Genomic DNA, 10,000 nt, shown 5'->3' on the forward strand with positions numbered 1-10,000 from the left:
AAGAAAGAAAGAAAGAAAGAAAGAAAGAAAGAAAGAAGGAAGGAAGGAAGGAAGGAAGGAAGGAAGGAAGGAAGGAAGGAAGGAAGGAAGGAAGAAAGGAAGGAGAAAGAAAAAGAAAAAGAAACAATACAAATTAAACTATAAGCACATCCTTCAAATTCCAGCCAGATCCAGTTAACATCTCAGAACCGTGGGCCACTTCTAACATCAAGCCTCTAAGCTGAGTTAAGACGCAAACTACATTTAGGATGTGATGATTCTGAGCAACGTGTACCCTTCCACCACCTTCCCCTGGCCTAATACAGCACTACCTATGAATCTACTTCTGCCCAACAACTTAATCTCTTACATCTTGTAAGGGTGAGGGCTCTCCCTTGAACATGGGGCCACTACGAGGCCTTGAGCATCATCCCCGACACAGAAGAGGAAGGGCACTGGGAGCTCACCTTTGTCATGTCCTTCAAATGAGAGATCTGCTGGGGAGATCTGCAGAGAGTACAGTTATCTACTCTCCTCTTGTGCCCCATCATTTGCGTTTAATAAGTACCAAGTATCTTCAAAGAGGAGAATAAGTAGTGCCTGTAGCCTCTGCCTCAGTGAGCAAAGGCTCCTCCAGTCTCACCCTGTGCGATCCCACAGACCATTTCTCTCTGAAGTTAAAGGCTTGAGAAGAAAATGTCCATCTGATAGCGTAATGTCTCTGCTCAGCTTTGATGTCATCCTTCCATGACCCATGTGCCTTCCTTCACTCAAGCCTGAGGCACAAGCATCAAGGCACTCTGCCAATGGCAGGAGACCCCACAAAGGCAAAGCAGTATCAACCTCCCAATGGCCAGAAGGCACACCTCAGACACAGCCTCCCACAGAACATCGGTTTATGCCCACAACGGAGGGTGCCCCGGATCAGTCATAGAATCAGTACATATCACCAGTGTGTTCCTGCTCTGGTAATTTAACGGTCTTTTGTCTTTAATAGAACTTTTTGTATAACAAAATATTTTTTGTGACCTTTTTTTACATAGTCTATTTACTAATGATCCTGAAGAAGATTTGCCTATTAAAAAGAGAGATTTGGGGTTGACCAGATGGCTCGACGGGTAAAGGCACTTACTTCCCAGCAAGCTTGATAACCCAAATTCAACCCTCTGGATCCACACAGTGGATGGAAAGAATTGAGTCCCACAAACTGTACTCTGTCATGAACAAGCTGTGGCAGGTTAGTGTCACCTACACATGAATAAATAAATATAACTTTTTTTTAACAAAGTGAGCTGGGGGGGGCGTCCAGTAGAAGGAATGCCTTATAAAAAATAAAATGGTAGATGAAGAAAATAGTTAAAGATATACAAGGAGAGTCTAAAGAGATGGCTCACCTGAGAGTGCTCACATAGGAGATAAGTTCATAAAGAAATCATGTGACAAAAAAAAAAAAAAAAGAAATCATGTGACCTTCCCTTGTCTGATAGTGGACAACAAGACACTCCTCATTCCTACCCTGGAGGAAAACAACCTCACTCCTGCTTTGAAGGAAGAAATGCTGTAGAAAGAGGCCAGGTTTGCTGGGTGTTCACATTCACTGCATTATCAGTAGATGTTCCCATCTGGGTTAGCTCATACCTGCCTGTAACTTCAGCTCCCAGAAACCCAACACCTTTGACTGGCCTCCGAAGGAACCCCATGCACACACCAACACGGACACACATGAATCAAAATGACATGTTTTTAAAGATATAAAACGAAATTACTAAAATGAAGTGTTACCAAACTGTTCTAAAATGGGGGTGGGGAAGTGGCAACAAAACCCAGAAATACTAAGTATTTGTTTTCATTTAAGGTATAAATCTAGGACCAGCGAGACAGCTCAGTGATTGAGGGCTGGCATATGCCCAAGACCTTGAGTTTGACCCTCAGACTCACGTCGTGGAGGGAAAACTGACTCCCAGAAGTTGTCCCCTATCCCATATGCATCCACAAATAAAGAAATGTTAATTTTTTAAAAAGTCAAAAGCTATAAATCAATATTAACAAGCACCAAAAAGACTGATAACATAACGGTCGGCCAAGATGAGCCATGGGTGTCTTCATCGCATCTTCCAAGAGCTTCAGTTCATTTGACGATAACCGAATCAAAACTCAACATTCATAGGGACATCTTTTATCCTATGCTATTAATTTATATGATACTCACATAAACATACAAAGATATGCACATAAAGACATTTATTGGAACAAAGTGATAACAGCAAAGACCTGCCAACAATGTGTGATATTAAATGTACCCACATTCATACTTATTTCAGCCTTTGCCCGTTAATACTGTCTTACAAGCCTTCAGAAGCTAGTATTTCTCTTCCCCAGAGCAGGTTACTGAAACACTAATTTCTGTCGGTAACTAGCCATAAAGAAATCATGTGGCCCTCCCTTGCCTAATAGTGGACAGTGAGACACAAGGAGTGTCTCTACCCTGGAGTAAGGAAATCACATTCCTACTTTGAAGACAGGACTGCTATAGAAGGAGGCCAGAGAATTGCAACAAGCTGTGCTGGGTGTCCACGCCAGTGTGTTATCAATAGAGGCCCTTTTGTCAGAGTTCAACATGCCTCAATCACGTATGGAGTGAATTCTCCATTAAAATACAGAGCACTTCCAAGACAAAGAGACTGGGAGAATCCTTACTTCCAGCACCCATCAGAAACACAGGGTAAAAACATCTTAAGGCTTGTGACAAGTAAACTGGAAGTAGGTGAAGTTTTGGAGACTAAGCCCTCAGCCATGAATCTGATTGGCAGGGTCCAGACAGCTCAACACATGCAGGTTCCTGGTAAGAGGGGGCACAGAGGGCACAAAATCCCAACCCTCTTCTCACATACTTTGCCTCATACATCTCTTTATCCACATCCTTCAACAATATCCTTTATAATAACTATAAATGCATTTCTTTGAGATATGTGAGCCCCGCGAGAAAATTGCTTGAAGTCAAGGAGACGGAGCCAGTCAGGGTAAAAACAACTTGAGGCTTACAACCAACTGAGGTTTAAATAAACTGGCAAACCAGAAGGGGGTTCGATGTTGGAGGCTAAGCCCTTAAAGCTGTGAATCTGATCCCATCTCTAGGTAGACACAGTTCTGTAGTTGCAGACATCCAGCTGAGCTTCCTCTAATTCAGTTTAACTCTGACATCCAATGAGCAAAGTGAAATTTAGCCAGGCATGGTAGCAAACGCCTGTAACCCCAGCACCTGGGAGGCAGAAAGTAATATACACCATTCTTCTAAAGGAATGATATGAAAATGGACCAAAGGGGGAAAAAGAAGACTGTCTTTATAGAAAAACAAAAGGGACATGGAGAATAAGCCACATTCATATGCATAATGTATAGAACAACACTTTCACCCTCAGACTGCCTCCTAAAACTGCACCATCCAAGTCTCATCATGAGAAAAATATCAGATAAATCCTAAATGAGGAACACCCCACAAAATGTGACGATCCTCTCCAGACTGTGTAAGTCATCAAAATCAAGGAAAGTGTGAGGCATTCAGTGGAGGCGTGGGCTGGGATCTTCAGTGTAATCTGTCACCCTGGAGGGGGTCCTAGAAGAGTAAAGACAGAGAAGGGGCCTGGCGATTGTGCTTGCCTCTGTCAGCCACAGGGAAGGGTGTGGGATCTCCCGGTACTAGGTTTATAACTTTTCTGTAAATCTAAAACAGTTGTAAAAATAGAGAATTTGTTGGGGAACAGGGAAATCAGAAAAATTTGAAATTACTCTACTACAAATTTCCATTTTGCTTAAAATTTTTGGTCTATTTTCATGACTTAAAGCATATTAATATTCTAGTAGCTGTGAAGACATAACTAAGAAATTATTCTACATGCATTATTGCTTCATCTCTTTGCATATAACATGATTTTAATCATTTGTTTATTAATGAATATTTTTAAATATCTGTGTATTTTAATTTGATGGGGATTGACATTGGGCTGGAGTGTGGAAATGATAAATAATCTATGGCTTTGTTATGTGATAAAAAAACCAACTTGAATGTTTGAGTGTTTATGTATTTCAGCAACGTGTGATCAGTGCGTGGACTTGGTTTTTACATCTGTTTCCTAAGTGTACTGGACACTCTGGCCAGCACTGAACATTCCAATTGAAGTGTCCAGGGCTGAAGGAATTCCACTCCAGCTGTTGGGAGTGGTCTACAGGGCTGAAGGAACTTTACCCCAGCTGTTGGGAGTAGTCTCCTACAGGGATTGCCTTGGCTGAAGAATGCCATAGGGTCTCTCTCTCTCTCTCTCTCTCTCTCTCTCTCTCTCTCTCACACACACACACACACACACACACACACACACACACTTCCTGAGATCGCTGATCCTTCTTGCACAACCTCTAAGGGTTACTTCAATTGAGGACAGCACAAAGTGTAGCAAATGTGTCCACTGAACATGGCTCCCGCTGGCCATCCACAGGACGTCAGAGCTCACCTCCACCATCTGCACAGCCCTGTGTGCTTGACTCCCCTTTGGTGCAGACTCCCCCCCCCACACACACACACACCCGAGCACAATGGTCTAGATCTCTGAGTCTCTTTCCAGTTTTATCTGCCAAAGCTGTCACACTGCTTCCTGCTCACCTGGGGCTGAAGAGGAATGACCCTGCCTGGCTCCATTCCCCAGGCTCCCTGCCTCAAGACAGAATAAGCCAACGGAGAATAATGGCAGGAGACTAGAGGAAAATGAAAAGAAACAAATTATGGGGTGCAGAGTATGACCTCAGTGATCAGGGGCACAGGAGACCCTACCCCTCTCTACCAACAGATCGATGGAGAGGAGTCATTACTGTCTTCAGTCTGTGCCCACGAGGTTCCAACGAACAGTCCCAAACCCCTGGTCACACAGACCTGTTGGGTAAGTGCAGTAGTTACAACACAAGACAAAAAGTCACGTATGTGAGAAAGGATTTGTAGGGAGGAACATGGGGACATGGGGTGATTGGGAGGTATGGGAGGCAGATAGGAGCACGGAAGTAAGATTACCCAGAATGCATTATGTACATGTATGGAATGGCCAAAAGACAAATGCAATTAATAATAATAATAATAATAATAATAATAATAATAATAATAATAATAAAAGACTCAATAGAAATGAAGAGAGAAAGTCAAATAAATTACAGGTTTTTTTTTTCTTTTTACTGGCAACAGTATAAAGGAAGAATGAACAACCTTTAACCTTTGAGAAAGGCCCAGGAGTTGCTCCATCACAACAACAGTGGTAACAGAGGGACAGAATTTACAGACAGGTAATGGGTATGTGGGTTTATAATTAGGGAGGGATGACAGTTTTCCAACCATAACGACTTTTAACATGTTTATTATGACTTTAGTCAATTTAATTATACACGTTCATGTGGGTAAAGAATTTCAAAAGTATATTTATAATAACATTGATGCTTAACCCTTTTAATTTGTTTTGTTCTCTTAGTAAATGTATCTTTAACACGTGCCATATGCAAGTGGGAGTAGGGGGAGCAGCGTGAGTTGAAGAACCATAAAGGGTCAGAAATGAAAAGAACTTTGGGGCACACTGTTTACTTAGCATGTACAAGGCCCAGGGTTTGATCCCCACAATACACAAACAAAACCTCTATGACATCGCAATGCACAGTTGCTGTCCAATAGAAATTTTAGGACAACAGAAATGTTCTATATACCTGTAAATCTCAATGTGGTAGTCAAACTTAGTACTGTACATTGGAAATGTGGCTCAGGTAATGAATTTTCACTGTATTTAATATTAATTCACTATGGCAGTATAATAACCACATGTGCCTACCCCATGGGGGAGAAGCTACAACGTAGTCCTGAAATAGAAATAAGGCAGTGCATCTTTCTATGCCCACTCTTCACTTATGCCTGTCGCTAATACCAAAATGATCTTTAAAAATGTAAATCTGGCCTTATCTTGTTGCTAATACCAAAGAAGAAAGCAAAAACAACCAACCATCAGAAAAATAGTTCAGTACTTTCCAGTCACTCCGAAAAACCCAAACCCTTCAGACAGACTGCAAGATCCTGCCAGGAACTGGCTGTGGGACACACACACACACACACACACACACACAAACACACACATACACACACATATACAGACATATACACACATAAACACACACAAAAACACACATACAAACACACACACAAACATACACACACACATACACATATACACACACATACACACACATATACACATAAACACACGCACAAACATACACACAAGCACACACATACACACACATACATACACACATACACCCACACAAACACACACACAAAAATACACACAAACACACACACGTGCAAACACACACAAACACACATACATACATATACATACAAACAGATACAAACATACACACAAACACACATACATACATACATACATATACACACAAACATACATACAAACACACACACAAACACACATACAAACATACATATACATACACTCAAACACACATATGAGAGAGAGAAAGAGACAGAGACAGAGAGAGAGAGAGAGAGAGAGAGAGAGAGAGAGGTCTCAAACCAGAGTCCTGCACAGCAGGCATGCCAGCCAGGGCTGGGACTGAGACACATGCTCCCTCCCGGGGGCTCTGTTCAGGCTGCAGCCTCCCCTCAGATCCCTTTCTCCAGGCCTGTTGCCTCCTCAGGGACTCTTCTTCGTGCCAAGACTTCAGTTGTCTTACTCTCTGCCCTGGTTGCAGCTCCTGGGCAGCATTCCCCACGGCTGTCACTTGATAATGCCCTTTTGTGATTCTTGGACAGCTATCTAGGCCCCTGGGTGTAGACTATGAAGACAAAGCAAATATCTTCCAGGTGCCTGCACAGCACCAGAGTCCAGACAGTCACACAACACTGCTACCCACGGCGCTCCAACGCCTCAGTGAATAAGTCACGAAGCACCTCAGGAACGGCAAACACACATTCCACATCTGGAGTTTATCAGCCATATAAAGGTGGCAACTGTTATCCCTTCTCATACTGGTGAGGAAACTAAGACAGGAAAGTTGGGGTCTTGCCCAGAACACATGGCAGTTGTTGGCAGAGATAAAGTCAACACCCCAGCATTCTGATTCCAAAGTCTGTCCCCTAACCACTAAGTGCTGTGGCCTCCGCATGACTTCACAGCAATGGAGGGCTTTGGGGACATGGGAGATAGGCCAGAGAGCAGCAAAGAGATATTTGATGTGAGAAGCTACACAGAGGGAGATCCTGAGGAGGGGAGATGGGAAGACTACTCCCGGCAGACAGAATACACCCAGCTTAAGCTAAGACAGAGTCCATGGTGAGCTTCACTTTGGCAGTCTGGGAGACTAGTTCTCCTAAATCTTCGTTCATGGCATATATTCCATTTTCCAGTGATGATCTTTACAATTGGAAGTTGCAGATCCCCCCCATCTTAGAAAGACCGTTAGCTCTCACAGGTCTTCTAGATGCAACCGTGCTGACTCACCTGCCCACCTGGGCTGACTGTCAGCAACTGCTCCAGGTCCTCCTCACGACAGAAGAGAGAGAGAGAGAGAGAGAGAGAGAGAGAGAGAGAGAGAGAGAGAGAANNNGAGAGAAGAGAGAGAGAGAGAGAGAGAGAGAGAGAGAGAGAGAGAGAGAGAGAGAGAGAGAGAATGAATTGTGGGAGCCACCCGGAAATTTCCAGGAGCAAATGGGCTGCCCACTCAAGTCCAGGCTGATATCAATGGAGGCTGCTTTCCTTTGACTTTGACCCAACTGAGATTTTAACACTGTTCAAGGTAAGGAGAGGCTCCAGGTGATGCAGGGAAAGAATGAGAGCCCCAGGGAAGATCTAGAAAGACCTTTTGAAGCCTTTCAGATCGACACTTCCTTTTGTCCCAGAAGCCCAAGAGCAGCAGGCAGCTGTGAACATGGCTTTTGTTAACCAAGCTGCCCCTGACATCCATTGGAAGCTTCTATGAGCCTTCGAATGGCGAGATCTGAAGAGAGGCTTCAAGGGACAACTGGCATGGATAGGCCTTCCTTAAGGATTCAAGAACTCACTCCGCGAGGCACTGCATGAGGACTTGGCTGAGTACCCACAAATGACTGTACTCCCGCATGTAGATGACATCCTGGGGTCGGGAGGAGAGGGAAGCATACTTGGAAACATTCCAGGAGGCCACAGGAGACCCGCTACAGGAGCTGAGTCAACTTGGCTACCAAGTATCTGCTAAGAAAGCCCAGTTTTTTCAGCTTATGGTCACCTCTCTGGGGTACATATTCAAGGGGGTCTGGCCAATGCATGCTGTCAGACACCCCGGAAGCAAACCTTCCTTAGCACCCCAGGTCCATCAACCCAAAGTCAAGTACGGGAATTTCTGAAGGAGGTCTTGACCAAACTAACTCTTGAGACTGGCAGTGGCTGGATATCCCTCCGACTTTATGCCTCATTATATAGGGCTAGGAACACCCTGCTATATTTTAGGTCTCAGCCCCTTAGAGATCCTATACGGGAGGCCCCCTCCCATGCTGCCTAACCACCAGCATGATATCTTAGCTGAACATGACCAACGTAAGTTGTCTAAATCCTTGGAAGCTCTCCATAGGGCCTAGAAGCAACTCTGGCCTAACATCTGCCAGGTATATGAGTTTGCTCCATCACCTAACCCACATTGCTTTGAACCAGGTCTGGATTAAGAGACCTAACCACAAGACTCTGGAACCTCTCTGGAAAGGACCTAACTCCGTGATCCTGACCACACCTATGGCTGTTAGGATAGATGGGATCAGGATGTGGATATACCACTCTCACTTTAATGCTGCCCCGGTGGATAAGCTGGGTGCCTCCTTACTATCTGGGTAAACCCCAGGGGCAATGCAACAACCTCATCATCAAGTTCATAGTGGCTGACAAGAAGACCAATTGGATGCTAGTTCTTAACTACTCTACTCACCGGACTCCATACAGAACTGCTGAGGATTTTTGTGTTCTTGTAAAGCTTGTACTTATGACTCTGGGGAGGATGTCACTAACCAGCTGGCACCTTCAAACAATCGGGTAAAAAGGGTGGCTGTGTTACTGGGTTCTTTCCTTGGCATAGGGCTGGCCAGAGCTGCTAGTGTTGGGGCCACAACACTAACACTCCAAGACAAAAGTTACCAATGGATGGCAACAGATGCAGATATACAGGAGATGGAAAAGTCCATCACGGCCCCGAGGGATTCTCTATCCTCCCTGGCAGAAGTCAGACAGAACAGAAGAGGCCTAGACTTGCTGTTCTTCCAGCAGGGAGGACTCTGTGAAGCCTCGAGCGTGGAATGTTGTTTCTATGTTGACCACTCAGGGGTGGTCAAAGAATCCATGGCCTTGGTCAGAAAGAGACTACAAGACAGAAGAATAGAAAGAGAACAGTCTCAGGGTTGGTATGAGTCCCTCTTCCACTGGTCTCCTGGGCTGACCACCTTTGTCTCCTCCATGACCAATCCTCTTATCCTACTGCCTTGACTTACAGTCCCCGCATAATGTAGAATAAAACAATCTCTGCTTTTGCATACTCTTTGAGTCCTGGGTATCGTTTTTTTGGCAAATCGGGGACCCTTATAGAGGTACCACGCTCAGTCACCAGCATCCATGTGAGATGTGGTGATATATGCCTGCAGTCCCGGGGCTGAAGGGGTGGAGACAGAGATTCTTGAGCTCCAGTGAGGGACCTTGTGGGGGCAAGCAAGACAGCTCCAGTAGGTACAGATGCTGGTTGTCCAGATTGATGTCCTAGGGTCCATCTCTGGGACCCACATGGTGGAAGGAGAGAACAGACTCCAGGAAGCTATTCTCTGACCCCACATGTGTGCTGTGACACACACACACACACACACACACACACACACACGAAGGAAAACACACAGAATGAAACAAGTAAACTTAATAAAACCATCCTTAGGAAGGTGGCTAGCTCCTGAAAACTGATCCCTGACCTCTACATG

The 10,000-nt window shown here is 44.6% G+C and overlaps 1 protein-coding gene across 1 annotated transcript in view; it reads right to left on the reverse strand.

The window, feature by feature from the left end:
- Enpp1 (ectonucleotide pyrophosphatase/phosphodiesterase 1) overlaps positions 1-10,000 on the reverse strand; it is a 73,452-nt gene that overhangs the window by 52,828 nt on the left and 10,624 nt on the right. The window lies entirely within an intron of this gene.

Source organism: Mus pahari, chromosome 21, assembly GCF_900095145.1.
Source record: "Mus pahari chromosome 21, PAHARI_EIJ_v1.1, whole genome shotgun sequence".
Classification (NCBI taxonomy): domain Eukaryota; kingdom Metazoa; phylum Chordata; class Mammalia; order Rodentia; family Muridae; genus Mus; species Mus pahari.